The sequence below is a fragment of the Monomorium pharaonis genome, chromosome 9 (genome assembly GCF_013373865.1).
Source record: "Monomorium pharaonis isolate MP-MQ-018 chromosome 9, ASM1337386v2, whole genome shotgun sequence".
NCBI classification, from domain to species: domain Eukaryota; kingdom Metazoa; phylum Arthropoda; class Insecta; order Hymenoptera; family Formicidae; genus Monomorium; species Monomorium pharaonis.
In genome coordinates, this window is record NC_050475.1 from 5,412,683 (window position 1) to 5,434,349 (window position 21,667).

Genomic DNA, 21,667 nt, shown 5'->3' on the forward strand with positions numbered 1-21,667 from the left:
TAGGAGAAGACATTCTTCTCCCGAAATACTTAAACTGAGGTTAATTAAGAGGTTATTGTTTACGTACCAGATAGAAAGAGCTTAATTTTAATTTCAAAGAAGCTTAAAAAGATGAAAAGGAGCTTCTTTACTTTGCGAGTAGTCAAGCTTTACCCAACAAGATAAATTGTTGCAAAAAAAAAAACTTGAAACAATTTATACAAGCGCCAAAATATATTTCAATAATTATATTATAATAAAAATCACAATTATAAAATTTTGTTCAGTATTAGATAATTTCTTGACACACAGTGAATATTAAATTTTATATTTGTACTGACATACGCGCATCACAAAAGTTCCACGAGAAAACTTGCATCGCATTCTAATATATGTTGTTAGGGATGTTCTCTAAAAAAAAAGGAGACTGCCGAAGTAAAAAGTGGCAAGGAACATTTCCGCGAGACTTCATTCTCATTACTTATTCTGGTAATGTGCAAGCACCAGCCTCGCGCGTTCCTAAAGCCAGTGAAACTTTGATGCCGGCTTCCTCTAAAAAGAAGAAGTTCTATGTATTTTACCCTTCAATTTCCGGGTATCCCGCCATTTGACTGAGCCAACAATAAAAGGGGTAAGCTACGAATATCGGCAAAGTACGTCAAAAGTAGCTTTCGCACTAAGGCACCGCGGCGCCTCGCGGCGAACTCTGCAAGTCCGGAGTTTGTAGAGTAAGAACCGGGGTAATTGATGTTTATAACGACGGAGGCTTTCGTCAACATTGTACAACCAGTATTGCATAAATGCGTAGATATCTCAATCTATTATGCCATGTAAAATCATGTAAAGTTATTGCTAGAAATAATTGTGTAAGTATTGTGCGTTCTTTGAGAATATTCAATAAAATTAAATAATCCTTCTTTAATATTCCAGTATATAGAATATATATAATAGCAGGATATGGTTTTGCACTTGGGCAAGACAAACTATTGTTCATATATAAATTTTCACTGATGCAAGTGCAATTTCTTGTTAAGTAATGGAATACTGCTTAAAAACGATTATTTTCGCATTATTACCGATAAAGAAACAGCATCGTTCTCGAGAGAAGCATAAGCAAAGCCCGGGGAAAAATATTTTCGAACGGTTTCACGGCGAACGAAACAACGTTGGTTGCGAACGATCGCTTCTCGCGGGTCCACATCCGGAAGGCATCATGCTCGTTGCACAGCACGTAGACCACAGGATCTTGAGCATGCGAGATGCCTGGGCGCATTTGGTAGGCAAATGCTCGGAAACTCCGCCGTCAAATATTGAGACACGTACACACCAGGTAAATGGTGAGAGAAAGGGAGGAGGGAAGAGAGAGAGAAAGGGAAACGGAGAAAACCTGCGTGCACAAGGCGACCGCACGCGGAATCCAGCAGGCGAGCTATTTATGTAAACGACAGTTCCCAAGGGTGTCGAAGGCGCGTTCGCTTATATTTCCGACATTTTGCGAACACATTACGCGGTATTCAGATGACATATTCGCGCAAGCTGTCCGTCTCTCTTTCCCTCCCTTCTTTCACAACCTGCCAGTCGCGTTTTTTTTCCGCTCGGCGACGACGACAACAACAAGACAGGTAAACCGTCTATTCTTACGGTGCGTCACGGCGCTTCCGTTTCCCTCCTCGGGCTCCCTCTTTCTCAGCTTTGTATCTATCCTTTTGTTTCACTGACGGCTACGAGAAGAAACGGCGGCGGATATCGCGCAAGTAAAGCCACTTTGCCGCAGTGATAGCTTTATACTCAGCAGAATTTGTACGCGGGTGGTATTGTTTCTTCGCAATATAGGGCGTATTCGGGAGTGAAAGCTCGCGTGTTCTCTTCTCATTTGCGACTTTTTCTTGAATATATTCCTGTCGGCTCTTCGTCACTTCGCACTTTCCTTCTTCGTTTCCAATTTCTCTTTACTCTTACTGTATTTATAACATCTACTTTTCATTCTTCATGTCAATGGGATCGCTAATTTCTGTTCGCCATGTTAGAACCAGCAAGTTTGAACGAAAAGAGATGGAGACTAGTCGAGACGAAGGAAGTATAATGTATATTTTGAGTACACCGGTACTTGTGGTATATTCTGCGTTTCGTAATTAAGGGTTGTAATTCCATACTACGCATAAGCACTGGAAGCAATACGGTCGCGTAAAACCGCTACGCGAGGACGGCATTTCCCTGGCGAAATACCTTTGTTTCGCATTGTGCCGATCGTTTCGATTCGCAAGACATCGATAAGAAAGAAGGAAAGAGAGAGAATGAAGTGAGACACCATTTGCAATGCTATTACTTCGAGTTCAATGATAACAATAGCTAATTTAAATGTATTAATTTCAAATTGACACGATATAACATTCATTGTTCCATTGTACAAACTGGGTAATGGAAGTGCATTTAGTGGATGCATACAGAACACATTTCATGGCAGTAATCTTTTGCTTCTATAATTTAATCAATCTCATCTTAGTCAATCACTGGCGGAATTTAAGGGGAGATTTGAAAATTCCCCCCTTCGACAAATTAAAAAAGTTTTATTAGTCTTATTAAACCCGTTAAAAAAATTTAGTTAAAATGATGTATTAAACGTTAATGCAGGCCGATCAACACAGGCGCCTGTAGATCAAACTCTAACGCAAGATTCACACTGCGTCCGTGTGATATACGATGATATATGAAATCCCCTCCTCCTCATTGTAGACGTCAGGATCCGCTAGTGCAATCGATCATGTTTGATTAATTTAACAAAATTCTAATTAAATTGATTAAATGTTTGATAAATAAATAATTACTTTTATAATATTAATTAAAAAATATCGAGAAATTAAAATTCGGTAGATGCCACTTCTCGAATAATTATGCATGCAATTAACTCTAGTAGGTAATATGTAATATATTAATTTTCAATATAATTCAAATTAGAACATAAATAAAAGAAAATATTTTTTGTCTATGAAAGCTATACATTACTGTAAAAGCAAATGCTTTAATTTCAAGTGCCTTTAGTCAAATTGATTCTATTAATAAATAAAAGTTTAAATTAATTTAATTGGCACTATAAATCCTTAATAATGCCGATTTAATTCCTTTGACCAATCGATAATGTTTTATTATTGATAATATTGTACAATTATGGTGCAATAATATTGATCCTGTAAGGACATCCCTTAATGGATAAACGGCCGTGTGTGCATGCGCGAAATAACCAGGACAGCTCGCCGACGCGTCGCGTCGCGGTGGCGAGACTAGGCGCAGACAGAGTGGTGTGGCGACCGAGTAAATGCATGTATATTGCTTCATGAATGCGCGTGGCGATGAGCTTGTAGTTAGCCGACGTTGTGCCGTCATTATTAGCGCGGCGGCTGGCTTATGCGCGTCGCGCATCCAGAATCCACTCTGTGACAAATGGCCCGCTCTGACAGACGAAACGCGCCGGAAGCAATTTGCGCACCGGGAAATTCGTCGAGGGATCCGCCGTGAGCCGCCTAAAAATAACGAGCGGCCAGGAAACGCGGACGGTGACTCATTCTAATTATGATATCGCCCGCTATGTCGGTCGCTTTATTTCATAATCGAGGCAACGTGAAAGATTAATTATATTACCCTAAGATATCAGTTTTCCACAGAAAGAAAAATATGTTCTATTCTGGAAAAAAAAATCTTTCACACAATCGTGTTATAAAAGTTACACTGAGCAGACTGTATTGTTGCTGCCAAAGTATCATAATTAATAAATTTATGTATATAAAATATTTTTGTATAAATATATATTTCTACAACTAAAATTTGCAAATATGCAAATTATTTTTTAAAATACACTGTATTGAAAGATATCGATATTCTTGAGCGGACTTTTTAGGTATCTTAAGAGATAAAATTACATTTCTCGCGTTAGCGATAAAATATCGAGTGTACAATTTTTGAAAGTTCGGAGTTTTTAATTTCTGCGGTTCAGATGCTAATCATTGTTATTACTCGTTGTAATATATGTGCACATTCAAGTCAATGTCTGGATCCGCTAAAGGTAGATCCTGATCCCTTATTGCTGGTTTAATTACGCTCTAGCTCGAGGCAAGAGGGTGAAAGATAACTGCAGGCTTTAACTTTAGGATCGATAGTGCGAAACAAGACGTAAAGAAGGGCGACGGGCCGATACCTATCTTTCTCGCACGGCAAAGGAAACGTGAGGAATTTTGTGCGAGCACCGAATTAAAAAGGTAAGAAAAGTAAGAAAGAGAAAGAGAGGAAGGAAGAGAGAGAGAGAGAGAGAGAGAGAGAGAGAGAAAAGGAATAAAACTGAAAGCATCGAAGACATACAAAAGCGACGCATTCGATTTAGCGTGCGATGGTTTCGTAAATATCATCGGGCCATTTATTTCTTGGCGAGAAGTACGCAGCATACTATTAATGTCATCAAAACCGAGGGATGTTAATCTCGCTGAAATTATGATCTTTGCACGGCGACTGAGATGCTCAACGACGCGTAAAGATAAATTAGATCTTCACAAAGTTAGTCGAAGAAATCCACATTCAGCGCATTAAGCGGCGTCAATCTCAATAAGAAAGTGACGTCTGGGAAAATGTTGTCTCTCAGAAAAAAAGAGCTACGAGTCACTCAGAAAAAAAAAGGAAAGTTCGGCTATTGTTACGACCGGGAAATATTACCCTTTATCGCATCCCGCTCCGATCATTGCCGAGCCGATACATTGCAAGGAGCTTTATTCCCGATCCCCTTTTCAATCTCCTGATGGGACAATTTCCTTCGAAACGGCGAATGATCAGACCAATATCTATTTCTGAACTTTTTTTCTGGGGCGTCCTCCATCCAGAAAGCCCAGCCCCACAAACGCCGTCGATCTCTATTTCTATTAGCCATTTATGGTCGATGAGTTACTTTATGTAGTTTCATCGATCCCTTTTGGTCGCCTCTCGATCGTACCGCGATATCGGTGACCGAATAAATCGTCGGGTCATTGTGTTATAGACGACTGTGACTGTGTGTTAAAGTAATTCGGATAACGCATCGAGCGTAACAGGATCTAATCTATGAAGAAGATATAAATCTCGTCCTTTTCAGAGATGTACGTTATGTAACGAGAAATATGTATCCGCGAAGATTACGCGATTGGGAAAACATATCTCCCTCCTCTCGGAAATTTTGTCTATTCGCTCCTCAAGATCAAAGCAAAATTGTTCATTTGGAAACGAAAAAGATAGATTCTCTGTTAGAATCTATCTTCACCGTCGATATAGCGATGAAATGATTTCAAATCTGCTGTATGAATTACTTGAAAGGAATCAATGTGAAATTATTTATTGAATCTCAAATATTATTATTAATTTCATAATAATAAAATTAATAATAAATTTACAGTATTGAGAAACATACATATTTTATAACGTTTACAACAAAATTTACTATTTTTTTCGAATAATTTCAGGTAAAAAATTCTCTTAGTTTTCTGAATTTTTTAAAAATCTTAGATAAAAGAAAATATTAGAAAACAGAATTCGTGAACTGATAGTTTAACAATTTTAATTTTAATCTGTTAAAAAAGGATTTAAAAGCTCTTTTCAATCATTCGCAGACTTAAAATTTAATTCAAAATAACGTACGGGAATGAGCGCCACAAAAACTTTATAATAGACTAAATCTACGTAAAGCGAAAGAGTCAAATGCGAATGTGACCGTCGGGGTTTTATTTCCTAGCTAATTAACGAAGTGACTGCGCAATCAGAGATTTTTCGCAGCGAGTAGATATAATTAACAGGTTTGTGAGAAGGGACACGAATCCGACTTCGTGGTCACGTCCAGACATAGATATTACTCGGTTGCAATTTGCGAGGTCGGGTCCGCATGCATTACAATGCGCAATGCGTACTCAGTGAGCACGATCGTTCGCAAGGTAAAATAATGCGGCACGCGCCCGTTATTTTTATACCGAAATTCGCAGGAGACTTTCCTTCCTACGCGCGACAAAGCTGCGTACGACATGGGAAACGAGGCGGAGATAATTCGTTCCCTGTGCTCGGCGCTCGAGAAAAGATAGGCATGTCGCCCATGTTTCCTCGCGGTTTTACCGAAGCTGTTATGTCGGAGTGTCGAATTGCATTGTAGTTAGATACTTGAAAAGAAAACACACCTCGCAACTAATAATGCGTAATTGCAATATCTGTAAGAACGAGGGAGAAATAGAAAAGAAAAAGAGACGAAGAAATAAATGAAGCTACAATTATAAGTAACAAGAAGTTACGATTATAAAGTTATCGTTTTTAAACTAAAATTTATATAATTATCTCCAACTAATGTTTTAATTTAATAGAATGATCTAAAAATAACATAGAAATATAATATATGCGTTACTTGGATAATTACGCGAAACTATAAATCAGTTTAATTCATTCTGGGTATTCGTCGTTGACAGAGAATTAAACCGATCGTCAGGCCGTCCAAGTACGCGTAATATCGCGATCATTAATTATCCTAATTGGAGAAACGTTCTGATGTACGGCACGAAATGGTAGTTATATCGAAGACCTGCAACAAGGTTGCAACAAGCGGAATCTGCGGCTTGGCGTTAATTCATTATCTATATATCTATTCACCTACTCGTATGCGTAAGAGCCACAATGGCCTATTTCTACCAATGTAGATTAATTTTAATCTTGCTTTAATTTACTTGTTATCTCATTCTAGTTCCAAAAATTAGAAAGAGATAAAGAGTAACTTAATCCAAGATTAAAGTTAATGTACGTTAGTAGAAATAGGCCAATGACGTTTCATGCTTGATTAACAAATATACATAGAAATATCTCAAGAAGAAAAATACGTCTAAATTTATCAAAGCTAGATAAAATACGAAAAAAATACATCATACTCGAAACATATGTAATATAATAATAAACTAAAAAAAATTTTTTTCAAGAGAGAGAGAGAGAGAGAGAGAGAAAGAGAAAGGGAGAAGAAAAAGAATCATTTGTAAATTTATAAAGAGTAAGAAGCACGCTTGAGTTGGGATAATTTTGCGGTGCGCGGTTCGCGTAGTGTTATGCAAATCCTCGGAAGGACCTCTCTCGCAGACCGGAAACGGATGGCTATCCTCATCCTGGACCACGTCGCCGTCGCGGCATCTTCATGCCAATTTTACGAGCGTGTTCACCGAACAACGCTTCCATTTTCCTTGCTTTCGTGACATCGTGCTAGCATCTCGTGCATACGGCGCGTTACATTTATGCATGCACTCCGGATCCCGAGCATTTTATGCTCGCCCTGCGCGAAATGCAGCAGCAACAAAACTCCAAATTCGTCACTGTTTTTCGTCAAAACAAATACACGCGGCAATATCAAACATTTTAAGGTTTTAGGTCCTTGGAACGTGGTCAAATTGTATTTCTTTAAATAAAAAATTCTAACGAAATCTATATTTATTATACATCTATCTGTTTTGTGACAATAAATTATTATGTGCAAAATTTATATATGTCAATTATCACTAAATAGTAAAATTGTATTATGTACAAAATTCACACATTTTACAAATAAGTAAAATTTAAAAAATTAATAAAAAAAATAACGAATAAAATAACAAATAACAAAAATGTTCTTTTGTACATTTTGATAATTTACTGTATGTCGTTTTGTTAAATATTATCTGTATTGTTTGTAAAACCTCTGTAAATAAAACACATTTTTAAGCCATTTATGCCAAGAATAACATATCGCGATGAAAAAAAGGTCGCGACCCATTTATGGTCTATTTAAAAATATTCCGATCTCGCCACGTCTCAACCGCAGTCTCGATTGTTAGCGTCAACGACACCGAGCTATGAAAACTTTTCTCGGTGCATTCACTCGAGCAAGTCGGGTAACCCAAATTAAAAACGGTGGTGAGCAGAGTAATGGGTCTGAAAACCACAGACTACATACGGCGGACTTTTGAGTTGCTTTAAGCGCGACAAGGCAGAGTTTCCGACCATTTTGCTTGCTTTATCAGAACTCCGCTAATTAATTCCGGAGTGCATGGATTAGACTTTCTCTCGTGAGTGTTGGAACCTTGCTCGTGTTCTTCGATTGCTCGGATATCAAAGTTGATAATACTCAACTGCTACGAGTTTGGAAATGGAAATTCACGTGATACCTCAGTCGATTTCTTTGACAGAAAAGACAGAATTTACATTTTTTTAAATTCTATGTTATACATTCTATGTTATAAAAAATTCTACACAGAAACAAGGATACATTTTACGAAACTACCCTTCTACAGTAATTTTAAATTAAAAACTCAATTTTTACTCTGTAAAAAATATTTATAATGCTAAAAATCTTTGTCAATAGAAGAAAACATACAATTTTTTTAATCTCATAAAATAGTTTTCAAGAATTTTTTCTGACGATGTTAATAATTAGTTGCAAACCAATAATGGCAATATTAATGATTGTGCATATTTATCTGGAGGAAATTTTCGCAAGCTGACTCACTATTCCCCCGAGTTTGACTGTTCGTCTATTCAATTTTCCCGGATTTGCATTTTGTTTCGACGCATGACGTGCTCCCCTTCGGCGTTTTACGACATGGAGAGGATATTTACAAAAATTACTGGACTATAGTGTGTCTCACCCATTATCTTTTAATGCAGGCATGCACACAGGACGCTGTAATTTTCAGGAATTAAAATTCCCGAGAGTAACGGATATGCACGAGTAAACTGACTACGAACGACAAAACTTTTTCACATGTGCGACACGTGCAACTTGCAGGATTTAAATAACGAGTAAGTTCAATGACTCATAATCATATCTCAGATTCAGTCAAATAATAATTACACAATATTTATACAATATGTGAAAGTTAATTCATACATATATATATGTATTCAGAATATAAATGGTGAGAAAATCTACTATTATGAAAGTGGAAAATATTTGTCACAATATTGTAATTGGAAATATGAGATATTTTTCGAGTTTCTGTTATGTAAGCAAAAACAGCATCGTTTAATAATCAATCGCATTTGTATTGTATTTTATAATGTGATGTCAGATTTATAATAGTAACATAAAAGAATTCTTAAAAATCGACTAACATATCATAATTAAGTGTTCGAAATAAATTTATTTTAGTTCCAAAATCCCTCAATTATTTATTATTTATTATTAGCGCAAAGTAGTTCTGCATGTAAAAATATGGGAAGTATCGCATATACGAACGTTCTCGTAAACTCGGTGGCCCTCCCGTGAGTATGCCCATCCATCCAGTAAACTTTCCGCGAGTTATACTTTGTTTTATCAAGCGGCAGTTGGCGCTACGGGCATTTTATGATGTCGGGACCTTTATAATGTCTTAGCGTTTGGCTAACGTCTAGGTTTCCGTGCGCCCAAACCAGTGGCTACATTATATCAAGATAAACAATTTCCCGGAGAGAGCGAACATCCTAAACCATTTCTCGCGCTCTCGTAGCTTTTTTCTATCCATTCCCACTAGCGCATATGTTTCGCGAGATCATATTTACTCGGTGTAAAATTATAAATCTCTTTTTTTTCACCATATTACAGTACGGGAGGTTTTAGTTGAAAACTCTGCTTTCCATATAATACATATTTCCATTTTAGAAACTTGCTGTATTTTCAAAATACGTTAATGCAAATATACGTACGCCTGCATGCTAAAAAAGCAGTTTATAACTGCTAAAGATTTTTACGTAATTTAATTATCTCACAAATCGTACGTTATCGTATAAAAGAGAAAATGCAAATAAAAACAGCTATTTGATTTTGAAAGAATCATTTTTACGTGAATATACGTTTGAAAACGCTCGCGTTGCAGCGAAAGCAAATTTGATATTTTACAAAATTTCGCTATCCAGAATGCGCCGGATGTTCCGACGTAAACTGTTCGCTTGTCACTCGTAGGACTCCGCCAACTGTAATCAGGGATATTTATGCGTAATTCTCCAAGGGAAATATTCGCGGTAATACGGTTTTTGATGCTGAATGTCGCAATTAGACACGCGTGACGACGAACTTGGCGAATGGCATCGCGGGGAAGGTCCCAACGCGGTATTATACCACAAACGCTACGCGAGGATTGAGCCACACAACACGGTGTATGCCTGGGACGTGTGCGGGCATACACGGCATATGTTATATCCGTGTCGGACGTTATGCGACCGCGTCTCTTTGTGACGCGGCCTGGCTGAGGTTACACACAGCGATTGAATAAATATTCATTAGCGTAATTAGCATGCGTGCGTGACGCGCTATCCGGTAGAATGCTTTTACGCCTTTAATTGCCGCCCGCGTGTCCACGCGCGACTCTTTCTCGCAGCTGCTCTGTAATCTGTAATGACAGCGTGTGTATACACACAACTCGCTGTATAGGGGTTATTAGGTGAAAAGCTCAGGAAAAATTAAAAGTGTAATATCGCTCGCCAATTTAAATTTGATCGTTCTTTAATGAATAATCTACTTGTCAATCTTCGAATAATTAGATATTTTCATGTCATATTACGTCAAAGAAAAATTTACTGGAAATTATCTGTTACTTCATTACATAATTCCATAGTTTATGATCATAATTAATTTCTATTATATTAACAACGTATCTCTACAAGATAATGTTAACCCTATAAGGCACAGTGGGATACCCATGTCCCATACATTCAAATACGTTAAAATATACTAATTTTATAATTTAGGAATTTTATCGATAGAGTTTTGCTTCAAATAGGTCTTGATAAAACTGTTTATCAGAATCCGAGAGTCATTGACGAGCTCGTTAAAAAATAATACAGTGTCAGCATTGTTGATGAAAGTGTGTGCACGTTGCGTTTGCTGAAAATCATCCAATTTTATTTACTTTAAATCATCTAATTTAAAGTAAATAAAAATATTTTTTATAGTCTAATAAATATAGATTTATTAAAAGTGGACCTAACTAAATAAATAAACTACTTCAAATTCTCAAATTTATTATGTGCAGGAACTGTCGTTTCAAAGTTATGGGATATCCATGCTTCATCACTTAAAAAACTTTTCTCGTTTTTATGTATCATAATCGATATAACTTTTAATCAAAAATATAAAATAGATCATTTAAGTTGTTAAAAAAATTCTACAACTTCTACAGAAAAACCTGGGCCTTAGAAGGTTAAAAGTACCTTTGATATAAAAGTATCAAATCACATGTTTTCCTTAAAGAATATGTTACTTAAGATTTTTATTTTTTATTTTGAATTTTTTATGTGTCAAATCACAAAAGAGAATGACGAAAATAAACTCATCAAAACACGCGAATAAATGAATAAAGCCAAAATGAATAAATTAGTAGCCATGCAAATATGAATGAGTGTGTTCACTTGAAATGCTGCTGTCATACTGCCAGCTTCTTTGTCGACGAATACAGATTTTACATACTCAGAGCATTCATTCGCGGATATTAACTCGATGCAGTTTTTATTCATATACAATAGTTCATTCGCTCCTCCCGACATTTATTTAACAGAGATATAGTTCTCGGTAATATAAATGTTATACAAAATTTTGAAACACACCTTCCAAAATATCAAGATATGAAAATATTATGTATGGTAGTGTAGAATTTACTTGAAGAAATAAAATTATACATCCATGTTACCGACCTGCATAACATTTATCATACACAACAAAAATCATTTCACTGTTATTCTTCTTAAAATTCTTGAACTATATATAATAATATGCCATGTGCCGATTACGACATGTATTTTGAGTAATTCAGAGGATATAATCAATTTATATAAAATTTACATGACACTACGATTGCATGAAGTTTATTCGATGGAACTATTGCACTAATCGATAAACTGTGTCATAATAATCGATGTAATGCGACATGATGTCGGTTGATCGATACTTTTTTTGATACTACAAGATTATTTTTTAAATATATGTGATTTATTCTCGATAAACTTCAGATATCAACATCATGTGACTAAACAAGTAAATCTTACATAATCATTACCTTCGTATCGTACTATGATAATAAGCGTAATGTATATTACTGATAGTTCATCAATCTGTGATTGGCTGACTTCCTTTCTTTGGTATTCACGATTAAATGCAATGTTCGATCGCGATTTAATTAGCAATATTAAGCATACTGATGCCGAAAATAATTCATTGTAGACGAACATTAAAAGCACGAAGTATCTTAATTGCCGACTTTGTTGCGTCACTGATTTGATTCTCCGATTTTGAATTCGCTATTACGTGAATACAGTCTAACACGGTTACAACGCCGTACATCAATTGAGCATTGTTTCAGTTATGTGACGTTCACACATACATCGATAATGACGCGAGTATCATGTAATCGTCATTACCATCGGTTATTAATACATAACGGATATTAATAGACGCGTAGTATTCGTCAGATAATTAATCTATTAATCCGTTACTCCAGATATTCATTTATGTAAATAAATGTTCGTGTAACAAATAAGGAATGCGCGGAATTTCGTGTAAAGCGAAATACTATAAGCAAAAAATTGTTTTGGTCAAAAACGATACGAAGAGAGAATTTTTGGAACAGTAATGAGAAGCTTGACCGTTTTATATACGTTATTAAGACGTAAAAGATATAAAATATAACTAACCTGTGTATACGTGGCAATGTAAAATATCATCATTTATAGGTATGGTTGTTTTTATGTTCCTCTGCGATAATTCTGAAACAGAAAAAGTGAAGTTCTAAAAGTGATGGATGCCCACAAAAGCAGCGAATGTAATCCATTGTATTTTTCAATATAAATTCGATAATATTTTAAACGCGATAAACACATTAAAATTCAACGCTCTATACGAAGTAATCGCAACGTGACGCGGCAATTTTCATCTCGAGCTTATCATGTATTAGTTATTATTTTTTGCATACGCAATATTAGCTTTACCATATCCAAAATACGTCATTCAAAATTCTCTATTACTAGTGGTAGCGTAACTAATAGTACGAACAGAAGAGATTTTAAACTTTCGAGACATATATACACATGTAAAAATATTTAATATTAATTTTACATTAAAATGTTTATTTCTTATAGAGATTTTTGTAAAAAATTTATAAGTAGATTACTAACTTTTTCGTTTAATCTAGAAATATTTAGTAAATTATCAAAGATTACATATGCAGATTTTTCTGCAAAATATTTTTTATATTATATTAAAAAATCAAAAATTTACAAATACAGTTCTACAAATACTTAATTTATTTTAATAATATACAATAATATAAACTTTACGTAACAAGAAAATAAATAAAATTTAGATTATTTAAAGACTGATATATATTTGTAATTTATTTTTCCCACTAGCGTACAATATCATGATATAAAAAAATATAACAAAATAATCTTCTCGCAATCAAAGTTCGTGTTAATATCACATTTCAACACTGCAGATGCTCCGAAATTCCCGTGAATTTAATGATAGCCATACTCGTACGCAACTAAATATCAACACGTTAACTATCTGCAAGTGATCCGATGACAGCGGATAGCTTAAAGCGACACTGTCGATACTGTTGAATATGCGAATCGCGCATTGGCCTTTTTGAATTTGAAATATAACGCGGGTCAAATAAGATCGGCGGCCGTACGCACCGCGCTCGTGATCGGTAATCGATAGCCTTGTAGCCGCATCCCGTGTGTCGGAGAGATAGCTCCGAGCTACACACGCGTATAATGGCAGACCTTCTATCACCAAATCGATCCCGATCGGATTTATTCCGAGCATTGTCTCGAGGCACACCACGCGCGCGCGTATGGCTTTATAAAAAGAATGGCCTGCAGTGTTCCATTTTCCGTGTATTTTTGACGTCGCCCTCTCTGTCTCCTTCGCTCCTTTTTTTCTTTCAAGTTTGCTATTGCATTTCAAGGGGAAGGGGAGAAAGGACGGGCAGATATTCCACTACGAGAAAGAACGGAGGATTTTGTAAAAATGCGCGACACGGTCGGACCGTTGTCCTGTTGAGCGCGCTTCAGAAGCACTTACATAAAGCCGTGTATGATCTAAGATACTGATTGAACTTTATAATTCCTTCATTAATCTAATATTATAAAAAAATGTTTGCAATACATCGCGTATAAAATAATTTTTTTATCATATAGTAAAACAAAGTATGCTGCTGAGCCGACTTGCATCGATATCACTGCTCTTAATTATATATAAACGAATGTTAATTGTGCTATGCACTATACGAACATTTCAAGTGGTGTACAGATTATATTTTGTGATATTGATTGGGATCTGCCAAACTCTTTTGAAGCAGCACCTCAACCTCTGAAACAATACCGTTGTGAAAAGATGTTATTTATTTTTCATTTTTCACGCTCTCTTGCTATCAGATTTTTCCGATCCGCCAGGTACTGCTGCCGCTGTTTATATTTTTATCTTCGAGGAGCAAGAGAGAAAAAGAGAGAGAGAGAGAGAGAGAGAGAGAGAGAGAGAGAGAGAGAGAGAAAGAGGAGGCAGGCCGAAACATATAATCGATAGAAATATGTGGATGTTACGGTGAAACGAGTTTTACGCCGTTCCAGACATATTTATCAGTTTGGTATTTTTTCGTAAAATAATAACATAAAAATACAACAATGCTACCAAAAAGAATAGTAATTAACAACAATTAATAAATTGTAATCTAGACTTTGCCAGAAAAAAATGCGATTCTTTTATATTATTTATTTAATATATTCAAAAGAGTTCGATCCTATAACAAGAATCGGCCTTTTGTGGAAAATAATAAGCAACAAAAGCACATAAAGTGTGAGCTTATACTTCTCAATTTACAAGCACTAATCACACCCCTCAATATGTTAAACATTTGATAATTGAGAGTTTCCATCTCGTATTATACAGAATTTAACGAACGTCGTAATTATATAATTTCATCATACGCTTGCGAACCATAAATCATAAACTGGAAAACACGGAACAGAAGGGAGATAAGAGGAAGGAAGAATGGAAGGAGACAGTAAGGCGAACGAGAAGGATGTTCCGACAGGGAAGAATTTCATAATCTCTTAATTGCACATACCACGAAAGCACCACTCATTTACATTTATATATCGCGTGCCGATGCACGATGGTTCGGTCCGCCTAGGTAGTTGAGCTTTATTTTTCTTCCCGCATTTCTGCAAAAGAATTTGCGCGCGCGCGCGTTTTCTCGCATCCCGTCGCGGTTTTTTTTTTTCGTTGCGAAAAATTATTCGCCAAGAAAGTATTAAACGTCCTCGGATGTGTAGGCGGAGCACGGACCTGTACATGAAATTCGCGATCGCAATTACGGAGGTCAACGCCTCGGTCGCAAACGTTCGTGTCGGACGATTCGAGAATTCACATCTCATAATCGCCGATGGGAACTTCGACGGAAATGAAGCTCCGCGACTCGCCGAGCTTTTCAAGTGTTCAATATGGCAATTTACTCCTGGCTTGGTATAGAACGTATACCAGAGCTATTGGAGCTTCCTTCCAGTTACGGATTCCTAAAAATACGATACCGACTTTTCCACAACGAGAAGATGAAAATAACATTAGAAACTTGAAACTTTTCACATCAGTTATAATGATAATTAAATCTCAAGCCAAAACTATGTTACCACGTATAAATATATTTACCAGATCTTATTTTCGTTAAAATAATGACATCGAAACTTAAGGTTCGATATGTAAATATTTCTTATCTCATCAGAATTATTTGATTAGATTTGTATAAATTTGACAAATCCGACACAATTCCTTCGTTTGTTAATTAAATTCTAAATCATACAAATTAGTTTAAAGATTCAAAAATATGCATATCAACATTGCCAATTTCCGGATGACACATATAATGATGTAATAAATAGTTTGTTTATTAGATATATTATTTCACTGTATATCTGCAACATTTGTCTCACTTTCATTTGTTATAAAAATTATGTAGATTAAAAAGATCTCTGGTAACTCTTTTCCTGTACTAAAGTCACGTACAATCGTCAGTCTTCCAAATGTGCTGGTGCATTGGCAGCGGCGTTCTCTTTCGTGGGAGAAGTCATTCAACCCGAGGTTCAACCGACAATTATCCGAACGACTCGTTTCGTCCGTCATTGTATCCGCACTCGCGCATAATGCAGAGGAGCCGCGACAAAAACGGGTTTCGCCCGCGGTCGCATGTAGAAGTGAAAAAAAAAAAGGGCCGGCCGACGGACCGCATATAAACGGAAATAATCGTTTCACCGAATTGTACAAGCACGCAAATTTACTTCTGTACTGTGGAATCCTTTGCAAATTGGCATTTTCATTTTTTTCACTTTATCCACGTGTACGATAGCCTGTTCGTGTTTCGTGCTTACTCGGAAATGTTCTCATAAGAGAACAGCTGCATTCTTCACCGATTTCCTAAAATTTCTTCATAAATTAGAATATTCAAAAAGTCATGTCTCCTGTTAACATGTATCTATTATCATGCACAGTCACAATCGGTCGTTCACGAGAAATATGCTTCTTTTTTAAATTCCAGAACGCAACGTTTTTTCAAATCGCAAAGTTTTTATGTAGTTCTATGGTATTTTTCACAACTATGTTATGCATTTGTTATTGATTTGTCTATTTCAATTCGAATTGAAATTCGTGACATCTTCAAGGTATTAAATTGTACGATACTGCGCAGTTTACAAACGGGACGGGTTTCAGCAAGAACACCGATGATTGGTACTTTCGAATGTATCTTTGATTAATGCCCAGTGTACGTAAACGCGTTCGTTGACTGCGCCGCTGGCACAAGCGCAACAACACAGGACAAACACGTAAAGATTGCCGACGCGGTTAAATTTCTACTAACAGCTCTCCATTTATCCACATTACAAATCTGTATATGAAAAAAAAAACACCTCAATGCATTTATTTACACGCGTATATTTGCATTTCGCATGTATTTGTTTTATTAATACCCGTATTTGCACTCAAAAAGCTTAAAATTTTGTCAAGACTCTTGCGATTCAAACGTTAACGAGATTCTAACAAAACTGAAACAATAATGGTTCCAATACGTCTGCAATATTTACGAGCGAAAGTGCATTCAATAAACGAGTACGAAATACCCGTAATATATTTCATTTATTAAGTCAAATAAAATTCCTGGTTTTCAGGAATGTTAATTTAAAATAAAACGCCCGCATCTTCACAATCGCCGACGGATGCGGTTATGTAATTAAGTCTCGATATAAATTTCCTCTCTCTATGCCTCTCGCGGCGGGAATACACCAGGAGGAATTTTCACAGGCATCGCGGGTACGTGCGCGTATGCACGCGCGCCAAGTGAGTATACACGGGCCCATCGCTCACACACATTCTGAGACATGTCAAAGTGTACCCGCGCGGCTCGTAATATAAGTTTAACGCACGCTCAGGCGAGCCTACCGCCGCGCGTTACTGTAAATTCAAGGTGCAAGGTTATGCATGATGTACGACGCATCGACGCCGCGATATTTCCCGACTGGTAGGATGCGTTGGATGACTCTCTAATGCCGCAGACGGGCTACGCGAGGAGATGAGAAACGACGTCATTTTCGTAGTGAGCTTTTATTCGCGATTGCAACGCGGATTAACGTTACGGACGGATTGTACGTATGACGACGTGTCGGAACACGCATTTCGCCGCGGCGCCGGTGAAAAAGCCCGTTCCGTAGAAATGCCTTTTTCAGAAAGAAAGCCGTATTACTGTTCGTTGAATTGTCGGAAGCCGTCTCCGCGAGGCTACTCACTTTTTAGCGCGGCTCTGGTAATTCACACGGGTACATTACCATGCACTCTGGTTTATTTTTAATGAAATTTCATTACGCGAAGTTGTAGCAACCTGTTCAAAAGTAAAAAGAATGGCATTATTTCGTCGAAACCCATACGTGAATTCGTTCATGACATTTCAAATTAAATAACCGGAAACAGCACTCGGTACACAAATCAAGATTTAATAAAGACAAAAGATAGAACATTAAGGATATAAAGTGAAATAATATCTTGCAATGTTCACGATAAAGTAATATCTTGTTAATTAACTTGTAAATTTTATTGTACCATTCAGTTATTCTAACGTTTGTTTGTCAAAATTCAAACCGCGAAATTATAAAGTACAATAAAGGATATAATAAAATATAGATTAAAATGTTTCGAGTACAACTTAATTTACTTATTCCTAAATGCAGTATATTACAAAATATGTGACTGTATTGCCACATTGGTTTCACGCAGTAACGCAAAGCGATCGGTGACCTCGTGATTGCTAAGAGTATACGTGCGTATCCCATAGATACTATCGAGTTGACCTCTATTTATGCAATAGTTGCGGTCAATTGTATTTTATGTGGTTTGATAAAAGCAGAATGTGCCACGCGTTGAATGGTATTTTGTACATAAATACAAATAATCCAATGCATTTCATTAATACAAATCATTTGAGCACTAATTTCGCAAATGTAAAATCAAACATGAACTGACAAATAAGCCATTTACTAAACAAAAAAAAAAAAGTAAGCTCAATACTGAAATATTCTAAATCTCGATTCGCAAATATGATAGATGTACAAATTTTAACATGCTCTAAATTACTCTCATTATCTTAGAAACAAATGACTCATAGATTCTCTTTATTAAGATTTAACTACTAACTATAAAGGAGCTTTTTATAAGTTATTTATTTTCATGCATATATATATATGTATATGCTTTTGTACGTTTCATTATTAACAAAATCGATAATTCACAAATTCACTTTATATTCGTGAGACACAATATCGAAAACAATGTTCTTCTCAACTAAAATTTCATATATATGTACGTATCGACGATGGTGATGTTAACATTAAATAAATTAACATGCACTATTCTGAGCGACTTGAATACGAGACGTCGCCTAAAATAGTAAACGCATGAGCGCGGATATATCGGGAATTGCTGTTGAGCTTCAAACCGCAGCATTTCTCGTAATAACCGTGACACGAATGCAACTGTGTCGGAAGTCGGTTCAGTTGTAAATGTCACTCGTATATACATTCTACTACCCCCGAAACTATCGGCGAATGGCTGCGGAATTGATTAGCCGCGACTAGCACCAATGGAACCGTGACCTTAATGGCAATTTCCGTTATATGAGCTTGCTGTTACCTCTTACCATTCTTCTCCTTCCGGTCGCCAACCTCTCGCCCATGTTGACCCTTTGCTAGTTGTACCGCTATATAGAAAAGTGCCGAGCTAAGCTTCCGAGAACGGCTTAAGTTTCTAAGCAGGGATATTCCCGAACAGCTTAAGTCACGAAATTTGCTGAGCTGTTGTAAAAACCTCGAATCGTATTACAAAGTTTATTTTGCGATTTATCTTAAGCTTTTAATTTATACGTACATAAATAAATATAAATACATCTGCATTTTATATATGTACATATGTATTCTGTATTTTTAATACGTATGTCCAATGTCGTTTTAATAGATGTTAAATACAATATTACATTATAAACATATATAAACATATGGACCGTTTATAATCAAAAAAATTTAATAGATATCGTATTAAATTAATTTAACAAATACAACACTTCTCCCCTAATAAGCATAATCATTATTACCATGTTTTCGCAACAATATTCAATAATATGTAACACATTTTCAAATATATTGCATTTAATGTTGTATACAATGAATTAATTTTGACCCAATGTTCTGAAGGTAATGTTTTAAAACATTTTAACAATGTTTCAAAAGAAATCATGTATGAAAAATAATCTTCAAATTTTATGCAATATTATTTTAAAATGTTTAAAAAAAATAAAATCAACTTTTTCTATTTTAATGTTTCTTGCTTACTAATCATTATTTATTAATTTGTAATCATCAAATTATTATACTTATAATCCTCATTTCACATAATTTCTAAATATTTATTTAAGGCATTCGTATTATATATTTCATAATAGACAGATTTAATAGAATTGAAACAAAAACTGTCATAAAAAGTAAAAATGAGTATATTCTATATAAGAATATTCCAGTTGTCATAAAATATGAAAATATAATGCACCACAACGCGACATGCATGATAATCGCGAAGAAAGCCCGGTAATATCGACTTTGCGTCGCAGTATTGGAAGTATTGGAAGTATTGAAAATATTGAAAGACATTTATTTTAATCATCTTGAATGAACGTCAAATTTATAATACCAATAACAATAATGTTATTATATCGATTAATTTCGAAAACTTTTATAATAATAAGATATTAATAAAAACTTGAACTATTTTTAAAAGCCGATTCTCTCTTTCTATCTCTCTCTCTTTCTCTCTTTCTCTCAGATGCATGTCAGAATTTAATAACAATATTGTATAAGTATATTCAATATTGTACACTGTATTCTTTTTTAAGAAAAATTTGACCAAATAATAATTATGTACAATATTATCAAATAATTATAAATAATTAGATCGTAGTATTAAAATATTAAAATTTCTCATTATTAATTTATTGAATACAGTTTAATTAAGTATGCATGTAAATACAGTTGCGTTGCTCAGACTCTGACTTAAGCACTTCGAGAGGCATTGAAAGAGACGTACCGCGAAAAATGACCGATGCAAATTTACCGTTGCAACTTGGTGAAACAGGCATGCCGTTCTCTCGCAAACGGCGCGCACGAACACGGCCTCTTCATGTAGAATTCATGCACACCTCTCGGCATTCGAAAGAAACTCCACATAACAAACTGTCCACATCTTGTGGCACAAACATGGCCCTTACAAGCACGCAGCAATATAATAAAAAAGTATGGATAAAAAACGTGTGTGTTGCGTCACATTGCGGCACTTAATGCATCATGCAAGCATTTGCTCCCCAGTTTTCACATCATACGCTAGAAGATAGCATTTTCGTAGCCATTATCATTGTAGCACATATCATAAAATAATCGTAAACGTGATCTAAATGTTCTATTTTGCAAGCATAATCGTATTTTTACATTGTATTGTTAGATATGGTAATATTATTTGCGTCTATCGTTGTTCATTTAAAACTGAATTCTAAAAATCTTGCGACATGTCGAGAAACAGGGTTTATTTATGTAGGTTTTTTCAGATTTGCCCCCTTTTTTAAATCAATCTTTCGATACAGATTTTTATGGAAACTTAAACTGCAATAAAATTTTAATTACATTATATCTCATATATGTGTGCACACGCATCATCATCAGAGATTTTGTAAAGCATTTTCCAAAATGTTTTTCCAAAATTTACATTGTAAGCTTAAAAGATAATGACATAAATAAAAAGTAATTTTCTTACGTTGCAATATGGCAGAGCATATCCCTTAACAAATATGATCGGTATGTATGAGTGTGCACATTGGTGATATTTCTTATTAGAAAAGTATTTCTTCCATCGAGCATATGCCTGCCAATATCTCGCGCGGGGTGTAGCGATCCAGTCTCGCCGATGGGGGGACATTAATTTTTCTCGCAAATTGATACCCGGCCCCTTGCACAGTCGACCGCCATAAAGTATACCGGGAGATGCGCCTCGGAAAGTATTGCGGAGCTACGTGCAAAGTGTCTGCCCCTGCCGGGATGTGAGATTCTTTACGAATGCATTTTATATGCAGAACGA

General features: G+C 35.7%; 1 protein-coding gene across 1 annotated transcript in view; it reads right to left on the minus strand.

Moving 5' to 3' along the window:
- LOC118647253 overlaps positions 1 to 21,667 on the minus strand; it is a 164,650-nt gene that overhangs the window by 122,135 nt on the left and 20,848 nt on the right. Inside the window, exon 2 of the mRNA XM_036291758.1 lies at positions 12,646 to 12,717. The gene's annotated coding sequence lies outside the window, so the exon portion shown is untranslated. The remainder of the gene's footprint in view (positions 1 to 12,645; positions 12,718 to 21,667) is intronic.